A 22,612-nucleotide genomic window follows, 5' to 3' on the forward strand; every position below is an offset into this window, starting at 1 on the left:
CGTATAGGCACTCAAGCCTATTAAGTGTTCTTCTTTCTTCAGTTGGCTCAGTAACAATTGTACTGAAATGTGCACATTGACCTTAGCTGGCCTTTAACAGAGTTTTTTGTTTTACACCCACTTAACTGTTTCTTCATTATCATCTAACCATGTTGGTTGTGAAAATGAAAGTGAGTCCCCTCCCTGGGGTGAGCTGTATATGATAAATTCTAAAACTCAGCACAGTAGCAACTGTCTGTCTGAATGGGCAGGAAGGTCATTGGAAAGGTCCACCTTCGCCAGTAAAGGCAAGGTTTATCTTCATTATGCCCTGCAGTGCCAGGGGACTTAATGGGCTGGGCTCCTATCAGGAAACCCATAGGTTGAGATCCTGGAAAAGAAAGTGCCTTCCGTTGGGGAACTGAAGCTGAACTCAGAGGAAGTGCAGTAAGATACTGCATCCTCTACTAAAACATTCAAATTTCATTCTACACAGTGAAGTCATTTCTTTAAAAAGGAATAAGGGCACGCGAGTGCTTAATTATTTAATGCTTCACAGTATATACTCATCACCTTTTGAAACCTCAAATAAATCAGCAGCACAGTTAAATCTTATAAAATTATGGGCAAAATGAGCTGGTAATATCAGAATTGCATGAATTCTGTGCATTATTAACTTGAAGCTGACAATACATTACATAAAGCCATTCTATATGGTAAAGCAAACGTTTGAATCTGTTAAGTCTGCAATGTATCTTTTGGAGCTGAAATGCACACAGAAACCCTAACTTAGCATGTTTTGTGAAGATTTTGTCTAATTAATGCAGTTTTGAAATTTAACCTGTATAGTTATAGATAATATTCAGAAGTTATAAAGACGTTTTCAAGAAGAGGGAAAATCTCATTTCATCTGTGTTCCATTGAAAATACTGATGATCTTTTACTGAATTCTCAAGTCACTTAAATATGCAATGGCACTATAAATGTCATTGATATATATGTGTGTTTACACAAGTTACAATTTACTCAAAAGTCTATCAGTATAGATATGCAGAGCTGTCGTCTTCTTACACTATTAGTAGTTATTCTTAAATGTCAAGATAAATAACATTGAAAGTGTTGACTTTAAGAATAGTTGTACCATTATGTACTCTGATCCTTTAAAATAATATCAGCACACACATAACCCACACTGGTGGTGATTAAGACATGAACATTGCAAAAACTATTAAGCATTGTCAATGGCAAAGTGCAAGCACTTGCCATTAATCCATTGTTTTCTGTTGCCTGTCTCTTCATTAGCTAATTTTCCTCTAAGTGTTTTTTATCATTTATTTTCTCTGATGCCATTCATTCTTGTTCTGTCTGGTCCATTTTCATCTTGCTGGTGAGAACACCGAGATATATAGCTGTGAAATGGCCCTTCAAGTCATTAACAATTCCACCTCTTCACAACATAAATATTAATAATGTATTTGATGGGTTTGCAGAAAGTAAAATCAGCTCAGAAGTGTTCTATAAAAATCACTCCTACAGACCCACAAGGATTTTGTGTTGAGAATTTGTGTGCCATTAATGGCATGAACAAATCAAGAACAATAAACTTGTGCAGGTAGTGTAGTTTATTATAGATGCACTGTTGCTAACAGGATTTGTTCATTATCCTTGATGCACAATGATGTTAAGAATTGGGACGATATCAGCCTTCTCCTAGTACTTGGCCCAAAACTCAATCATGGCAACATCCATTTACCATTAAACTCCTACAGAAATTGGGGAGAATAAAATTAAAACCCATATGCTCAAGTGCTATTTTAACATGACTTTGAGATATACACAGAGTCTCTCTGATTATGTTGCACTGTAACAGGTTAACATGTAAAAATCAGAGCCACAGGTATATAGACAAGATAACCAACCATTCCCCCTCACCCCCACCTCACAGAGATGGTATTACAAGAAAAACACCAAGTTCATTGTCTGCATCAACCATGCATACAATAGACAATAGGTGCAGAAGTAGACCATTTGGCCCCTTGAGTCTGCACCGCCATTCTGAGGTCATGGCTGATCATTCACTATCAATACCCGGTTCCTGCCTTGTCCCCCTATCCCTTGATTCCCCTATCCATCAGATGTCTATCTAGCTCCTTCTTGAAAGCATCCAGAGAATTGGCCTCCACCATCTTCCGAGGCAGTGCATTCCACACCTCCACAACTCTCTGGGAGAAGTTCTTCCTCAACTCTGTTTTAAATAACTGACCTCTTATTCTCAATCCATGCCTTCTGGTACAGGACTCTCCCAACATCTGGAACATATTTCCTGCCTCAATACAACTGGTGTTGAGGTGGTTCCAAATATCCACCTCCAATATTGTAATTCACTAGTGGCAAGGAGTACAGTTTGACTGCAATGGGTCATATAGAAGACAAATTTAGCTTGGGAAATTAAGGTGGTATAGACTGGGTGCCAAAGTTTTCAAGGCAAAATCTGTAAAACAAATACTTAATTTGTCTTTGTCTTCACAGGAAACCTTCGGTAAATTGTGGAGAACCATGGGTCCAGAGTGAAAGACCTTCACAGATGGGCAGTGGAGAGCATCATAACATACTGCATCACTGTGTGCTATGGAAAATGCACTGCAGTGGATAGAAAGGCTCTACAATGGGTAGTTAAAACTGCTCAGTGCAAGACAGATCCTCTGAAATGATTATACCAATGAACATAAAGCTACTGACCCTCTCCACCTCTGATTCCCTGATGAAGAATGGCTCATGTACCTCCAATTTCCTCCTCCTAAAATTAATAATCATCTCCTTGGTCTTGCTGACATTGAGTAAGAAGATGGTGTTGTGGTACCACTCAGCCAGGTTTTCAGTCTCCCTCCTATATGCTGATTTGTCACCACCTTTGATTTGGCAAATCATAGTGGTGTCAACAGCAAACTTAAATATGGCATTGGAGCTGTGCATAGCCTCACAAACATAAAGCAAGTAGAACAGGCACACAGCCTTGTGGTGCATCTGTGTTAACGGAGATTAGAGTCATACAGACATAGAGACATAGAACAAAGAAATAGGCCAGTCAGCCATCTAGTCCTTCCTGAAACCATTTAAGCTGCTTACTCCCATTGACCTGCACAAGCACCATAGTCCTCCATATCCCTACTATCCATGTTACCTATCAAAACTTCTCTTAAATAATGAAATTGAGCTTGTATGTGCCACTCGTACTTCAACCTCATTCCACACTCTTATGACCTTTTGACTGAAGAGGTTTTCCCCTCATGTTCCCCTTAAATTTCTCACCTTTTACCCTTAACCCAAGACCCCTGGTTGTAGTTCCACACCTCAGTGGAAGAAGTCTGCTTGCATAAATCCTATCTATACCCCTCATAATTTGGTATAACTCTGTCAAATCTCCTCTCAATCTTATACATACAGTCCTAACCTATTCAAGCTTTCCTTATAACTCAAGCTGTCCAGACCGGCAAAATCTTTGTAAATTTTCTCTGCACTTTATCAACTTAGTTCACACCTTTCCTGTAAATAGGTGACCAAAACCGCACACAATGCTCCAAAATTGTGGAGGAGATGTTGTTGCCAATCCTAACTGATCAGAGTCCACAAATGAGGAAATCAAAGATCCAATTTCACAAGGAGATATTGATGTCAAGTTCTTGAAGCTGATCAATTAGTTTTGAAGGGATGTTAGTATTGAATGCCAAGCTCTGGTTGATAAAGAGCATACTGATATAAGGACCTTTGCTGTCCAGATTTTCCAGAGCTGAGTGAGGAGCCAATGAAATGGCATCTGCTGTGGATCTGTTGAGTCAGGAGGTGAACTGGAGAAGATGCAAGTCATTTCTCAAGCAGGAGTTGATGTGCTTCATCACCAATCTCTCAAAGCAGATCATTACAGTGGATCAAAATGTGACTGGATGATAGTCATTAAGACAGGTTACCGTGCTTTTCTTGGGCACTGGTATAATTGATGCCTGTTTGAAGCAGGTGGGTAGCTCAGACTAACAAAGCAAGAGGTTAAAGAGATCAGTGAACACTTCAGCCAGTTGATAAACACAGGTCTTCAGTACCCAGCCAGGTACCCCATCTGGGCTGAATGATTAGGGGACTAGAGACTGGTTTGTCAGGTACTTCAGTTGAATGACTTGTTCACAGACAACATGGTTAAAAACCATGCCTCTCCTCTTTCTCTCACATCTCTTGCTGGTCGTTTATTTCCTCCTACTGAACCTCTGGAAACTGGCCACATTAGGACTGTGAATTGTGCAGCACACTGTTGCAAGGGAGTGACTCGAGACTAACCCAAGTGCTTGGATTCATCACAACATCACCATAAATCTTTCACCATTTTTTTTAGTGTTTCAGCACGTCTTCTTCAGAGGAGCAATAATACTGTCATGGCTATTCACATCCTAGGCCTCTTCCTCATATTTTGCAAAGTTCATTTTCTAAACACAGCAGCAGCCACGTATAAAAGCAAAGAGACATGCATAAACTTCCAACTAGTATTGATTGGTGTAGCTTTTGGTCATAAATGGGAGTCGGTTTTCATGTCTTAAAATGTGAAAGAAAAGCAGTAATCAGCTTGAAGTTAGAAACACAGCTTTGCATACAAGTTCTGTATATACAATAGCAGATGTTCTGGTAGTGAGAAGTAGGCTGTAACTCACTGCACCTGGTTTGTGGCTGCTCAAGAGCGCAATGTAAGACAATGGGTTATTTAATTTGGCTTGTTTCAAAAGAGAACAGCTGACTAAGTTGCTTAGTTCAAGGAAGCTTACAGACTGGACGGATAAAATCAAAAAACTGATCTATTAATGTTTGAAGGCTTATGTATTCAAGGAATTAATTTCACAGCATTAAGTGTAAATAGCTGAAATTTATGTCTCCAAAAAGCTTCTGGACCTTCTGTGTAACGTCATATATGTTTGAAGTCACCCAAATGGAAGAATAAGGATATAAATGTAAAGAGCAGTTCAGGCTTATTAAGAAAAGGTAAGGAACAACAAAAAACCTGAAAGAAATACGGGATGAACTAGAATCCATTCATTTAGCTTCTGTGTTTGTCTGGATCATTGGTTTGTCTTTTGTAGTTTATAGGAATTATGTTTTAGAAATCTTTCGTATTTTAGGAATGTTTTTGTGTTGTGTTTTAGATAGGGTTTGTAATTCAGAAATGTTTAAGATAAAAATGTTCTGTGAATATTAAATGTGTTTTAAGAATGTTGTTTGGATTTAAATGTGCACCACTGAAAATAAATAGACTGCATTTTAATCTAGTTTGTTAGCTGGAAGTATCTTCTCCTTCATAGGGAGAGGGGACCCACCACTCGAATAGTGAGTATTGGCAGCTAAATGTGCCATGTTAAATAAACAGGGAAGTGAACTGGTCTTTGAAGTTTGAGTAGTTACAATATAATCTGCCTTTAGTGAGAGTACTCATGGCTATTCATATCTGATTGGGTTTAAGGTCTTCATGTGAGTTTAGAACTTCATGATCAGCAAACCCAATACCATCACAATGCAACAGTTGCTTTAGCACTTCAGAAAAATATCATGGAAACTTCCCATCAAAAGAGCAACAAATTCAACTGCATAGTAGAGTATTAGAATGCATAAAATATGCTAAATGAATTAACTTACAGAGAATCTTAAAACTTTTTGATTGAATAACATTCAATGCATTCAGTATGTATTTTGTCATGTCAGATTCAGTTACTGTTAGCACTAGATGGATTATTTTTACTGATTTAAGGTCAACATTGGTTAGTCTTTCTGATGTTGAATGTTAAATTTAAAAGAAACTATTAAACCATCAAAAATAACAGGCAGTATAAATATATCAATATTAGAAGGAAAGAGTTCAGTTTTAACAAGTGTTAAAATATCTGTTCAATTCCATGTTATAAAATTAATTTATTGGAATTTCACTTATATCACAGCAGAAGAAAAAATTGTAAGTTTAATGTGGGCTTATAATAGCTGAGGTACTTGTCAACTGTATATAGCTTAAGTGCTCCAACAAAAGTATGCCAGACTGGATTTCCACTACATATATCAGAGGCTTTTAGCACATGGAAAAGGAACTAAGGTTTTTTTCACTGGATATAGATGAAAAATCAAACAGTAAATCTTTAAACTATACTTATATATTAAAGCATTACTTCTTTTTATCTCATCCATAAAAAGTTGATAGTTTCTTGGACATTGTTCCAAAAGTGCCGGCCGCCATTTGTTACATCTCGTATTTATTGATAATTCTTCACACGTTCAGCTGAGCAATATTCTTCATAACAAATGCCATTTCAATTCTTCTTATTTTTCTTTTAACACTTTGATGGTCATACTGTATTTTCCAGCATGTGTGATTCAAATTGAAGAGGAACAACAATCTCTGAGCATCTAAGATAGGGCAACAAAGCTAACCCCAGCACTCCAAATGAGTACTGAGACCCACTGAGCAGAGGGTGAATCTGTGACTTCCTGGTTATTACAAATGCCCGTTGTTCATTTGTTGGGGCATCAGGAACCTCGTTGGCAGAGTTTTTAATAATATTGTATGAACTAGGTTGAATAAACTCCAGATAGAACTGATCAATCTACAAACTGCACAGATTAAAACAAAATACGCGTGATCTTTTAAATGCGAAATGATGTTGGGATTTCACTTTTATCATTATATCGTCTCTTAAAGGCTAATGTACACATTGGGAATGAACACCAGAAAATCTTAAAATAATTCAAATAAGAATGGTTAATAGGTACCAGAAATTTATATTAAACCATATTGATATTTTTCTGTTAAGTGTTTTGCTTAAATGAATTGTTACTTATAAACCCTTTAACATTATAATACTCAAAGTGTGGAATTGTGTTATATTTGAAGTGTTAAAAACTGTTTAATGTCATAATACTCAGTGCATAGTTATATTATGTTTGAAGTGTTTCCATCCCGATACTGTTCACTGTTGGCACTGATTCTGCCACTAATGAACCATAAATACCTGGTGCAATGAGAGAAAATTGCATTTAATGGTATTAATAAATGGCCACTGAACTTCAATTGGGCTATTATTGAATTGCTTCTCCTACAGCTCTGCAGGCTAAGAAAGCAAAGCTCCAATATTTGTTTACCCCTTTATTTTCCTGGTCTCTCAGAATCCCTGCCCTTTGGTAGCACAAAATTTCTGTCAGTGACCCACGTACAGTATATCCTGGGAACTGACTACATATTAAAGGTGGCCACTTTATTCAAACAGGCAGATGTTAAAGCTGTTCGTCTTGACCCAGATGTCAATGTCAGAAGAAAAAGGATACTAAGCAATCCAATGCTATTTTCAGATGGACATCATAAAATTAGTTCCCTTCAAATTAAAATATATAATTTTTGAATCAGTTAACATGAGGGCTCTTTTCTTTATACAACATTTCTCCCACTTTGCTGTGGCTCTGATGTGAATGTTTATGCTTTCTCACATTGATCAATCTCATAAATGGCTGATTTTAATATTTTTTTCCTAAATAGTCAATTCAAGTTGCAACGATATCACCAAACCTTTAGCGAAATTTCATTTAATGTCTGAATTGAAAGTCTCCCTGGTTTCTCAACCTACCTACCATGGTGGAAGGAAGAACTGGGCCTGAAAAGTTGAGTTAATCTATGTCACTGTTGTCTTCTTATTGGACAAGAAGAGCAACATAGTCTTTGAATCCCCGAGTCAAAACAGTAGACTCATGTCCTCCAGGCACCCAAGTACTCTCCACTCACAGAGACTTATTGACGCTCCACAATTATTCACCTACTTGGGTAAAAAAAAACTTTCTTTAGAGTCCTGCCACAGAAATTGCCATTCTTGCTAGTTAGTGCTCTCCTGAGTTTGAGGCTGGCTTTAGGAATTAAACCTCCCAGGCCTCATCCTTCAAAGGGTCTGAGGGTTCACTCTCCATTGCAGCCTCCTGCATAAAGATCAGATATAGTACTCTCCTCAGCCAGACACTTCCCCAAACCATGGGCTATATTTTAGAAGCAAACAAATTGTCCCTTCACATACAGCGGATAAGGAGTAAAACTCAAGCCAGAGGTTTGAATACAAGGAATGAGTTATGGCATGATCAATCACACTAATGTAAAGGCTGCACTGCAGACTGGCACAGGACCAGCTCATTACATATGGTAATTACAGAAATTATACTTTCAGTACCCAGCTCTCTCAGAATAAAATAAGTATGCTGGAGGACTTCTTTTTTTTTTCCAATCAGTAAATGTTTGAAAAATGGCCTGCAGCAACCTAGTGTGGGCGAAAAATGTTGCTGTCCTTTTATAACTACCTTCCTAATTTACATTTCTAACAAAATATAGTAGGTTCAGAGAGTGAGAAGAACCTGTAATTCATTTCATAAGGGATCATGAGCTCTGAAGACTGTTTGAGCAAATGAAAGTATTGTTGTCAAGGTATTGCTCTGCTGTTCCCCTACTGTAATGCATTCATATAGCAAACAGTTGGTGTTACATCTGCATACCTACAAAGAACTAATATGCCACATTTCAATAAGGTAAATGACTACTGTGGTTGACATCTCCGCTAGTGTTCTAACAGATACATTTAAGTAACTGCGCGCAAAGAAATAAGCTCTACTATACAAGTACTTGACACAGCAAATTCATCTGGGCATTTTTCTTGTGGAACCTTCAATACTTGAAGGACTATATGTTCATTGCACCATGTTTTCCTGTGAGGTATAGTGGATTGTAAATACATAGAAATAAATATGTGTGAAAACTAACATATGCTCATTGCTAGCATGCTGTCCTGCACCGCTGAGGAATCATTTTTGTTTAGAATAATATAGAGAAGATATTAAATTTCCCTGAAATCTAGTAGCTTCTGAGGTTATTATTATCACAGCAGAAAGAAGATAATAATTGCTTTAATTTCAGTCAGCAAATTTTCCATGGAATTAAGGTGATGAACAAAGCATTACAAGTTTGTTCTTGTAGATTGTAATGTCCTTTCAATCTTTAGTCCCTCCAGCAATATCCTCCATGTATTAGCAATAATGATGAATATTTACATAATTTTAAAAAATCTGTAAAGCAGATTATTAAGCACTTGTAATGTATTCACATCATTCTTTAAGGTGACTATATACTAAGTGAGATATTTTGATTAAAGATGATTAAATTCTTTTTAAAAATCTTATAATTGGATTCATAGTTCAGTTCTTATGCTTGATTCTTTGATCTTTTACACTGGAAGTAGTTGGTGATCATGGGTGGGAAGTGTGTTGGAAGAGGTAGAGAAGGTAGGGACTGATTTAAGGTTAGGAAATCTAGACAACCGATCTGAAGAATTTAACTATACAACTCCTTTTGAGAAAGGTACCTGATTGATGGTCAGGAAGCCACTTGGGGTGGGAAGACTGGAGTTTAGCTTGAACCAGGTAGGGAGGAGTAAAAGAGGTAGTGGAGTGAAAAGATCTGGAACTCTGAAGAGCAGGTGATGCTAAAGGCTCTAATTCATGAGGATGCTGTCCAGATAGCATATTGAGATAATGGCAGAGGTATCTGGTAAGAGTAGAGATCCCAGTTCTTGTAAGGAAGGGTTCCAACTGTGGTGGGAGAGTGATGAAGAGTAGCCATGAGTAAAATCCAAACAAGTTATCAACATAACTCAGAAAACTAAATATCTTGTTACTATGGTTTCCATGATCACAGGATATGTTTATAACTTATCTTTTATTAATAACCTTATCAGACCTACTGCCTGCTAGTGTTATTCTTAATCATTTTCCTTGTGTTTCTCTTTATAATTTTCATTCAGCATCCTCCTTAAGAAGGGCCTCAGTCCAGCAGCCTTGAGGTGTGGGGTTAACATTCACAAAGTCTTTGCTTCCGACTGTGATATTTCACTTTCACCTCCTCCTCCACCCTCAGATCATCTGCCTTGCTCAAGACAAGTGATGTGATGTAATGGAGAGTGACAGAGAAAAACAGAATGATGGGATGTGTGAGGATGCAGCTGGTAATACAGAGGCGGAAAATTACTCACCACTTTTTGTCAGCTTCCTGGCTTACCTTCCTAGTTCTTACATAGAGAACAATTAAATAAGGAAAGGTTATAACAGACTTTCAACACCTACCACATATTTTGGCACTGCGATCATGCCTTCAAACAATCACTCGGCAAGTTGTAGATGATGACAATACACTTACAGCTACAATGGATTTTCTACATTTCCTCATACAACAGATTCCACTACCACCTCTAAGCTTCCTTTTTATCTGAGATTAAGGGTGCATTGCAATGGACAAACAGCCATGAACTGAGATATGCATCAGTTTGGAGCCAATTATCCTCAGTAGTATTATTATAAAGGATTGTGATAACAGCTCAATTACATTTATTTATTGAGATACAGCCCTTCGAGCTATGCCACCCAGCAATCCCTCCATTTAATCCCAGCTGAATCACAGGAAACTTTACAATGACCAATTAAGCTACCAACCCATCTTCAGACTGTGGGAGAAAACCAGAGTACACAAAGGAAACCCACGTGGTCACGAAGAGAACATACAAACTCCTTACGGACAGTGGAGGGAATTGAATGCGATTCACCTGTACTGTAAAACATTGTACTAACCACTACACAACCTTTAAAAGTCAAAGAATGTTAGGCTTAATACATAAAGAAGATGTAGTTCTACATAATCCAATTATGAAGGAAGGTATCTTTAATTGTAGTGGTCAGCATTGTAGGAGATGAGATCAGCACCACAGAGTGCAAAGAGAACATAATAAGAGTGACACTCAGATCATAACAGTGCAAGATAGGTTCTGATGGATGAACTTGACATACCTTAGTCTGTCAGGAAAATCATCTTTAATCTAACACAGTAAAACATTTTTATATCATTGATGAACAATAATGGGATTCACTGTTGCAGAACCTCCAAGCATGAGGCCTGGATGGGCCTAGTTGGACCCTGATCCCTATCCCTTGGAATTTGTCCTGTTCTCATGGTCCTTGAAGTCGTGTTCTTTTGAACACGATGCTGACTCCTTTCTTTTAAACAGTGGCATGTTTTCAACCCAGACATCTGCCCTTTCACCTCATCCCTTCTAAAGCCTATGGTAAGAACTTTTAGAGTCCCACTCAATACTAAATTCAATTCGTTACACTTTCAACTCTTTCTTCATTAGTACACCCAATGTATTATGGTTAGGATATAAATTATCAACCTCCACATGAGTTTTGTAAAGTTCTTTTAGATTTTCAGAAACAATGTTGACTGACTTTGGAAAACAATAAACACTTTTATTACATTATAAAATGTATATTTATTTAATAGTTATCTCAATCACTTTTAAATTGACAATACGATCAATAGCATGAGTGCAACATTCATACCTTAAAATCTTGCAATTAACAAAAATGTTATTTTACATTTAAAATAAATATACACAGAATTACCAAATAAGTTCACAGCAGATTAAATGCATCAGCGATTAAGAAATTACTTATTTAACTACTGAATGATCAGTATAAATATTTTATAAATAATAACAGAAAATTGTACGCTACTAGGATTAGAAATACCCTATCAGTAACTTTTAAGAACTGACAAAATGAACGAAACAGTAATGCACATATGATGAATTGCTAATCTAGTATCTAGCTATCTAAGCAATCAAAGAAAGAAATTACACAGATAGCCTTTATACAATTAATTTAGGGTGAAGTGAACAATATATAATTTTCTGATTAAAATTGATTTAGCTAAATGGACTCTTTCCAGTAAAAAAAACTACTGGATTAGTTAACTTAAATGTACATGGAACATCTAAAATTAGATGGCAGACTTATAATAAAAAAATAGCCTTCTCAGTTTACCTTCTGCAGATCACAGAGTCTGATTATCCTGGTCCAATTAGTTTTGGAGGCAAGCAGCAAGGCCTTAACTGAGACCAAAGCCTTAAACAAAGTGAACAGGTGATGCCAGCAGCTCACAGTAACACCTGTCCATGAAGTCCATCCGGAGATTTTTGACAAATGACAAAGACCAACTCTCAGCACTACTGACTGTCCAAGTTATCACAATTTCTCGTTGCTCCTGGTATCTCTGGCATTTCAGAAAGTTAAGATATATAATTAATTAAAATATAAATAAATAACTCAAAACTAAACCATGCTCTTATATTAAAAAAAATCTAATTAATCTCAAATTTTCCTTTCTTCTATGAAAATGAACAAATGTGTGGCATGAGAGCAGATCCCCCAGTTAAAGTGCTAAGGAATCTCAGTAAACCCCTGCTCCACCAATGTTCCAGCAGAATTCTGCAGTCATCTGTGATAAGGAAATTGCTGAACTGGCCAATAATTCTGGGCTATCAGCAATCATTTAGCAGTTCCAATCCTACCAACAGCTGTGCTGAGAAAGATCAGCAGTTCCATACAGAATCCCAGCTAAAGCCAGTTCAAAAAGCACGGCTCTTATTTGAAAGTCTAGCCATTTCCTTGTAGATTGTATAAACATCTTTATTTTTAAACCATGAGTTACAGTATAATAGAAAGATTCATGATAGAAACAGGCCCTTTTGTCCACCAAGTCCATAACAATGATCTACCACCCAGGTACACTAACTCCAGTTTTTATTTTCTCCACATTCTTATCAACTGCCTCCATCTCACCACCCGACCCCAGACTGTACCACTCACCTACGCATTTGGGGCAATTCACAACAGTCAACCAACCTACCAGCCCGCACAGCTTTGGGATGTGGTAGAAAATTGAAACCCTTGCTATGGCAGAGAGGAAGTGCAATTCCACAAAGACAGCACAAGGGGGCAGGATTGACCCCCAGATGTCTCATGCTGTGAGACAGCAGATTTACCAGCTGTGCCATTGCACTGTCCAAAGTGAAATACCAAATATCAAGAACTAATTTGCCTAGAATTTTCTATGGCAGCCCAAAAGGTCACAGTAATCACTGAGTTACAGACAATTCATTCTAGAAGATGGAGCATAGAAATATGCAGCACAGTACAAGCCCTTTGGCCCATCATGATCCATTCTAGATTTTATTTATTTGTATTTCGAAACATAGCATCACAACTGGCCCTTCCAAGCCAGCACTGCCCAAACGCATCCATGTAATCAATAACCCATACACTTTGGGAATGTGGGATGAAACCAGAGCACCCAGAGGAAACCCGGACTGTCACGGAGAAAGCACTAGAAACATTTCACAGATCAGGAGGCACCTATAGAAAGGGATGTCGCAGGTACAAGGTTTTGACTCTTTTTCTGTCTGTAGGTGTTGACTGACTTTCCATAGTGTTCTTCCCTGCTCTAATTGCTTCACGAATGATTCCACATCATGTACATTCAGCTTGGAAAATGGTACCTCTACACAAGCAGAATTCGCGATAAGTATCGTGGAATTTTTGGAACATAGAACATGAACTAGTACAGCACAGGAAAAGGCCCTTCAGCCCACAATACTGTGCAGGACCAACAAAATTAGTTATTAAATGTCCAATTAAACAAAGCACTCCTGTGTACACAATATCCGCATCCATTGTTTCATGCGTATTCCCGTGCCTACCTTGAATGCCAAACATCACCCCAGACAGTACATTCCAGACATCCATTACACTCCGTGTAAAAAAATTGCCCCACATATCACCTTTGAGCTTGCCCCTCTCCTTTTCGATGCATGCTGCTGGTATTAGCTATATCAATTCTGAGAGAAGGATACTGACTGCCTGCTCTATCTTTGCTTCTCATAAACTTATAAGCCTCTATCAGGTCTCTCCTCAGACTCCACCACTCCAGAGAAAACAACCCAAGTCTGCCTAACTTCTTCCCGGAGTACAAGCACTCTAATTCAGGCTGCATCCTGGTAAACCTCTTCTGCACCCTCTCAAAAGCCTTGACATCCTTCCTATAATGGGGCAACAAGAGTTGTATGTGATAGTCCAGACTTCACCTAACTAGAGTTTTGAAATCCACGACATAACTTCCCAACTCTTGAACTCATTTCCTTGACTAATAAAGGTAAGTATGCTGAAAGCCCTGAGCAGATTAGACTGAATGTTAAAAGGCCTGAACAGATTAGATATGGCAAAGTTATTTCCCATGGCAGGGGAGTCCAGGACAAGAGGGCACAACTTCAGGATTGAAGAATGTCCATTTAAAACAGAGATGTGGAGAAATTACTTTAGTCAGAGAGTAATAAATCTGTGGAATTTTTTGTCATGAGAGGCTGTGGAGGCCAAATCATTGAGTGCATTTAAGACAGCAATAGACAGGTTCTTGATTAGCCAGGGCATCAAAGGGTATGAGGAGAAGGCAGGGGAGTAGGGATGATTGGAAGAATTGGATCAGTCCATGATTGAATGGTGGAGAAGAGTCGATGGGCTGAATGGCCTACTTCTGCTCCTGTATCTTATGGTCTTACAGTATGCTGTATGTCTCCTTTTCCACTGTGTAACCACTTTCAGGAAGCTATGGACTTGGACTGCAAGAGCCCTCTGCACATCAACACTTGTAAAGTTCCTGCCATTAATTGTGTACTGTCCAAGTTAACCTCCATCTGTCATTTCTCCGCTCACATCTGCAACTGATCTATATTCCGCTGTATTTGGCAGTCTTCTACACTATCCACAATACCACCAATCTTCCTATCATCCCCAAGCTTACTAACCCATCTGACCTCTAGCCAGAATGATGTACACTGTACGTAGAATGCTTTGGGATTCATCTTAATCTTTTGTACCAAGGGCTTTTCATGCTCCTACCTGGTTTTCCTAATTCTCTATCGAGTTCTTTTCTGACTTCTCTATAATCTTCAAGTGCTCTGTTTTACCTGTCCTTCAAGACACTTGGACTGGAACTATTTATCTAAACATTTCTCAATAAATTTGCCTCACATGCTTGCTCAAAGCTGAAAATATATTGATAATTATTGACTTTGTATTAATATCCTATAATTCTGAATGAGGTTTATATGAATGTCTTCCAGTAATCTAAATAACAACTATAAAGCAAACAGATCTGTTGCTAATGGTGAACTGGAAATTACCGGAAAAATGTGTCCATGAACACTGAAAGAATGCATAAATAATCTTCTGAAACTTGCTCAGAGACAGTTTTTTTAAAAAAAACAGTGGATATGCAGGCTATGCTCCACCTGAAATAATGTGAACAAACATCTTGCTAACATTGTCCCATTCTCCACTAGCCTATCCATCAGCAGCAGCCTATGCCCAGGGGGTGGGGGGGCGGGAGTGCAGAATGAGATATTTGGAACAGCAGCAACATTAACATTTGCAAGGTCAACAGACAACAATGACAATGTTATAGGCTGTAATTCTCTATAAAACCTAATTTCTGTATGGAACTCCTGGCTTGCATCACAGCTTCCTCTTCTCCTCCAAATGGATGCGAAGTTTGAGACTTTTCTTTCAGGTTTCCCTTTAAGTAAACACCATCTGTTGATTACTGTGGAGGGGGGGGGGGGGAGAAAACAGAAATGTAACCATTCTTCCCAATTAAAAGAACCACTTTACTTTCTCTTTTTTTTAGGAAAAAAAAAGTTTAGAAATTTTCTTTGGAGAGTTCTATTTTGCCCCAGGTCTCTGAAGATTCTGTTTACAGAATTTCTGAGGAATTTTTACACATTGACTGGTATTTTTCAAGCTGTTATGTTCAAATGTATCCAATCAAGCAAAAAGCTGTACATGTCTAGTCAACATATACATTCCAATGTCAACTTGTGGAGGCTTCAATATTAAGTAATCTTTTCATTGATGTAGCCAACTGCAGTGCTCAATACATTTGGCACAAGATATAAAACTGCAGCTGGGGTGAGGAGGTAAGATTAGTTGTGCTGGGAGACCAGTATCCAAAGGCACATGTAAAAGGAAACCCCAGAAATATAAACTAATGTCACCATCCATACGAGCCACTGTATCCATTTCTCTTTTAATAGAAACGAAAACACAACTAATACAGGGAACAGTACTTAACTGTTTCTTTGATGCCGTCTTTATTGAACTAAGTTTGACATTCAACAACTGTCTTCTAAAAATATATATTCCAGATTTTAGCTCAGGGAAGGAATTGGGCAGACAGAAGCAAAGGTCAGGAAACTCTCGACGGGCTTTATCTGCGTGAAGTAAACAGAAGGTCGTGATTTTGAGCTGCACAAAATTTCTATGACACTTGAGTGAAGCGAAAACCGGAATAGAAGAAGTCCAAATATTCCCAGTTAAACCTTTCTCCTCCTCACCCTGACTATTCTAAAGAGAAAACCAGGTTTATCACAGATATACATCATGATTTTTGCTTTTGTTTTCAGTGGCAGTGCACTGCAATACATAGAAACATTACCATAAGCTGCAATTTAAGATTATATTTAAAAAATAATCAGTACAGAAGAGACTAAAATAAGGAGGTAGTATTCATGGGTTTATAAACCATTCAGAAATCTGATGGTGGGCAGGAAGACACTGTTCCTAAAATATTGAGTGTGTATTTGCAGGCTCCTTCATGGTAGTAATGAAAACAGTGCAAGTCCTGGATGTTGAGGGTCCTTAATGATGTCCAATGAACCTACATATTCAGAGGCAAGCCCCATGGGCTTCATTCTGGGACATCAGCGAGCAAGTCTCGTCAATGAATTTAATCATTCACATGGCAAGCAAGTTTGGTAGAGCAGCATGATGCTTGAATAATGCCATGGATATTTTTAAGAAAATACGTTTTTGTCCAAAACATATACTTCTTTGTGGAACCATTTTGTCTGGTCCAACATGACCATGTTACGTGCATCCACTATGTATTTCTGTTATTTTTAATTTCAGCTTTTCCTTTTTCCTTTTATTATTTCCATGGCCGTAAGTCTGGGCTTCTTTCCATCGATAGGGCAGACTTTTATTATCAGTCAGTCGTCAGCCAAGCTATTATTAATACTTCTCATTTCCTCCCTGGGTTAATTTAACGTGAAGTAATAATGTTTTCCATCCCTAATCACTGGAGGAATAAAAATGATGTACTGACCTAAAACCTACTTCATTCTATCACACCGGCAAGAATACTCATTCTTTTTCTGCACGCAGCATTGCCAACAGAATGTTACTGTACATGCCAGCTGTATTCGGGATTATGAATAGTTCCTGAGAGAGTGCCTCTGTTATAAGGGCAAACCTGTCACAAAAATATTGGTGTGTTAATCTAAAGGGGTGGGATTTCAACTGCTGAATTTTCAGTGAACTCCTGTGATAGACAAGTGGAGACTGGTTGGCCCATGTCTTATTGAAAGTCAGTTTCCTGCATCAAAACACGCTTCCCAATGTTCAAGAGGTCAAACTGCAGAACAGGGGGTTGGAATGGATTATTGATCTACGGAAGCTGTCACAATATTTTCTCTTCAATGAACTCTCAGCCGATGAGACAGATATTTATCCTCCATTAATCCCCACAGAATACTTCAACACAGTAATAGCTCTTAACAATGTGGAAATTCAGTATCTTGATGCACTTTCTACTTCAGCAAGAAGTAAGGCAGTAAAATGGTTTTGTAAAAGCACTGTAATATTTTACGTAATCTGCTAGTGCTCTTTGCTTTCTGCCAAAACCCGTTATCAGCGTGTTGACATGCTGCCCTCTTGTGGCTGTGACTTCCTCCTCTAACAGGACTGCAACAATTAAAAATCTCTCTTCTTTCTTAGAGGCTACACCTTCAAAAACATATTTTTTTTAACTCCTAATCGCATGAATAGTGGAAGAAAAGGAAAATATTTTAGGGGTAGATACCTGACATCATGTATTCATTTATTTAATCTGCAGCAATAAGATGCTGTTGTCAAATTTTATTTTATCTCATCCAGGTTCTATGTGGCATATAAACTAATTATTGAAGCAACCTTACAAATTTGAAAAAGGTGAAAGAAAAATAATTTCCAGTTCCTGCTCAGGAATTAACTTTAACTAATGTTGAATTATCTTTGACCAGGGCCTTCATGACAAAAGCCTATCACGGCTCTAAGACATAGTTGGCTCAGACATTATCGCTAGCTTCTAATTTAATCTAATCTAATTTAGATTTTATCAGAGATCTAGATGAGCTAATGATATCCATGGTATTGAGGGAATTTTGTGATCCTTCCAATTTGGAACAGCCCATGAGCATGCCAACCAGAACAGAATCTTCCAAAAATATCATTGCTGAATCCTTCAGCATCAACATCCTTAGTGTTGTGAATAGATGGTGGCCATCATCATAAAGAAGTTTAACTCAACCAGCTGTTTTAACTCTTCAGCTTTTGTATCTAGAATAACTGATGAATATTCACAAATGGCTTGCCAGTGACATCATAATGCCTCTCTGCTTCTTAAATTAGGACTTTGATGAAGTAATCATCATTTCCCAGCAGTCACAACAAATATCAAGCAAAACTCCACACAATCCATTTTATTAAAGTTAAATTCAACAACTTTCAGCTCTACCTGTGGTTCTCTGCAGCAACCACACACAGTTTACACCACACCAGTCCTGAAGACGGGTCTCGGCCCAAAACATCGACTGTTTATTCATTTCCATAGATGCTGCCTGACCTGCTGAGTCCCTCCAGCATTTTGTGTGTTTTGCTTTGGATTTACAGCATCTGCAGACTTTCCTGTGTTTAGATTATTTCAATAACTGCTCCACTGACTCTCCCTCAATCCCTTTCGCCTATCACAGGCTGTGTCACTGTCTGTGATGATATAATTAAAATACCATCATAGTCAGTGTCCTCCCAGGTCATAAATCGTGTCAAGGTGGAAATATAATTTTGCTCCTTCTCTGTCAGCTGATCAAAATTCTCCATCTTCCTACATAATCACATTGTGAAACTGAATTCAGTACAGAATGCAAAGATGAAACTTACCATCACCTATCAGAATAATTAGAGATGGGAAGAAAGTGTGACATTGGCACTCATTTTTCCACTAGAAAGATCAGTGAAACATTGTGTATCTAACCTGTGGGTGGACTTTAAAAAAGAGAACCAACCAGGAGGAAGATGACTCAGTAATAAACAGGTTTTATCCTCATCTATCAATGGCATCCATATTCTTGTTAGCTATACCATAAAATATGCCTATGGAAATCATTTTAATCTATGATGAAATGGTTGGATATCCGGTTCAAATACACACCTCCATTTTGTATTAGGTGGTGTTTCTTTAATGTTTCTGTGCACCAGTCCAGGAAAAGGTGACAATTCCATCACAGACTGCTAGTAACTGGTCCTTTTACTGCTAACTCTATGTTGTGGGTGGCAGCACCAAACAATTCTGGTCCTGTTACAATGTTCGAAGATGCAGAAAAGGGCTGGAAGTAAGATATACCAAATTGCCTTAAACTGATGCATGCTCTGTGCATAGAAGAGATGATATTTTGTATATTCTCTGAGTGGTTTCATTCACTAACTAATAACATATGTCAACAATTATGAAACAAAACAAACCAATTAAGTCATTTTGCATGTGGGGAGATCTGCATTTCTTTACTGAGAATAGATGTATGATAATTGAAAGTTTCACTGAAACATCAGCATTTAGTAGCTACAGCAGATGCTCTATCTGCGAAAGCACAAATGACAAAATCATTCATGTTATACTTTAAGAGCAATTTATAAAAAAAATCTACTAATAGAGCATATGTGACTGTTTTATAATCTCATCAACTTTACTTCAGTAAAATCGTTCTGACCAAGGTTGTAAACAGCTTCTTAATTTAAATTGATTTTCCATTTAAGTGTTCTAAAATTCTTATAGCCGTTCAGATTTGACATTAAAGGAATTAATACAACTGAAGTCTAAACTTTTCTCTTGAAATAGGAGGACAGATCAAACCGTTTAGCAATTCTGTCTTCTGCCAGCATAAGGCACATAGAGGCATTGCAAAGACATTTGCCTCTGTTACCTTTATTTTTAGTTCGCTCCATGTATTTTCATTGAAGTAGTTTCATTTCCAATATCAGCGTGTTTCATCCAGGCCTGCTGGAAGAGCACACGTGGCTGTAACTGATTTGTGATTATGAAGGATCCCAAACAATCCTGTAATTGAACAGTGAGAGAAGATGAATTTTAAAGGTTGGCACTGGTATTGTGTCCTTTATGGTCTCAGGGACAGAGCAGATCAGAGAATGCAGTACTCTATCATCTGATCTCTATCACTGTCCATGCTTCATGTGACCTCAGCCCATCTTGGGTAGTGGAGTCCTGATACAGGGTTTCAGCTTGAAACATTGACAATTCCCTTCCTCTCACAGATGCTGCTCAACCCACTGAGTTCCTCCTGCAGACCGTTGTGGCAGAGCTCCTCGTGGTAACACAGGGAACAGGCTCTCGACCTACAGACAGATTGAACTTGGAAAGGCTGCCCTGCTCCTAGTGCTCACTGGAACTACCTGCTACCTCCCTGGATCCTCAAACAGTTCCCCCCAACTAAAGCAAAAATATTAATTTTGAGGAGCAGCAGGAATTTAGTTAGGGTAGGAAAAATGAAGACAGTCAGAGCAAACCATTGCCTGAGATTGTGGCAGATTTGAAAATCCATTAACAACAACAATCAGGATGGAAGAAAGTATGGACCCTCTGAATACAGCTCATAGTCATGGTTAGTCTCTGGGAAATTGAACACAAAAGATTTTTATGTGAAGGAAATAAACTATAAGATGCAAAGGTACTTTTGGATAAAGAAATGAAGAACCTTCTAGACATTACTGCCTGCGTGGGAGACATTCAAACATGGACAGATAACAGCAAGTAACATTTAGGCCACATAAGTTCCATGTAGTGACCAGCTCTGACAAGAGAGTCCAACCAAGTCATCTTTAAGATACAATGACATTACCAAATCCCACCCCCATCCACATTTCAGGAGTCACTAATGATTAAAATCTTTACAGGAGCTTCTATTGGGTATTGTAATATACAAGAATATGTCAGTGGTCAAGTAACCTATCGTACATGATTCACCTTACAACTCCCCATGGCCTTTCTACTCTGCACAAGTCACAAATGAGTACAATGGAATACTCTGCGATTGTCTGGTTGAGTGTAGTTCCAAAAGCACTGAAGAAGCTCCACACCATTCAGGACAAAGTAGCTTGTTAAGACTGGTACCAAAACAATCATTCCCTCCATCACGCTAGTACTCTGGCAGCAGTGTGTGACATTTGCAAAACTCACTGCTATTGGCAATAATCTCCTCAAGCCTGAAACATCAACAACAGGAAACACCACCAGCTGCAGGTTCCCTAGCATCGTAGCAATCCAAAGCTAACAATAGGTCTCCAGACTTACAATGATGCCAGGTCTAAATTCTGAAATCCGCTGTACAATGACATTGTGGGAGAAACTTCTGCAGAAGCCCTACAGCAAGTTGAAAAAGTATCTCTCTACTAGCCTTTCAAGCCAGTTAGGGAGAAGGATGGCATGGTGGTGAAATATTATTACAGTGCCAGAAAGCTGGTTCAATCCACTGCTGTCTGCAAGGATTTTGTACATTCGCCCCGTGACCACGTGGGTTTCCTCCCGGTGCTGTGGTTTCCTCCCACAGTGCAAAACATACTGTTTAACAAGATAATTCAGCACTACGGGCTCAGTGGGCCAGAAAGGCCTGTTACTGTGTTGTATCTGGATTTCGACATGACAGTAATGGTGATGTCTCACAAATAAAGAAAAGTAAATGAGAAGGTGACCAATATAGGAAACAAGTGCTTTATCAAATTGTTTTAAAGAAAGCACATAGGGTAAAGTTGACCATAGTTTACAGCAAAATTTGACTGTACTTATGAATTTATTGACAATTATTTACTACATTTTCCCAGACTTGCATGTCTCTGTACAACATCTCAGCCTGCTAGGTTCTATTTAATCCATATGTTATATTCCATAAGTGTCCTGGATTGTGGATTTATATATACACTATAAACTATCACCAGATGAATGTAATATTACACCTGAAGTGAATTAGCCACATTCCTTAATTTTTGTAACATGGCAACATCATATTCTCTTATCACAAGATCAAAAGCAATTTTTATAACCAATTCTAATAAATTCCATTCAAGATGTTATAGTTGATTACACCCCATGCTAAAAAATAATGTATCAGATAATCTGACAGAACAGTCCATCTCACTCACTTAAAGTTTTTGATTTTAACCCTAGAATGAGCCCGGTTCTTGCCAGCAGCAATCAATACATATTTCTGTTTTCCTTTTTAAATGCTTTCCCACAATAAAAAAATAACACTCACTTTCCCAGAACTACTGTTATTTGATTTTACCATTGAAGTATATAAACCCCAGTTCATGCTATAGTGGTCTTAAACAGACTCCTTCAATATATCCTATAAAATTAGCAGTCATTTATATTTTAAAATGCCCTGTTGAAATAGCTTGCTACTAGCAGTAAACAGTAGTGTTAACAAATGCAGCTGATTTACAGTGACATTAACTTAAATACTTAAATTTATCACGATTGGTCTTCAGGAATTTCAACACTCAATAAAGAATAATACAATAAAAAAATACTGCTGATAGAAAA

This window comes from Hypanus sabinus, chromosome 2 (assembly GCF_030144855.1).
Source record: "Hypanus sabinus isolate sHypSab1 chromosome 2, sHypSab1.hap1, whole genome shotgun sequence".
NCBI lineage: Eukaryota > Metazoa > Chordata > Chondrichthyes > Myliobatiformes > Dasyatidae > Hypanus > Hypanus sabinus.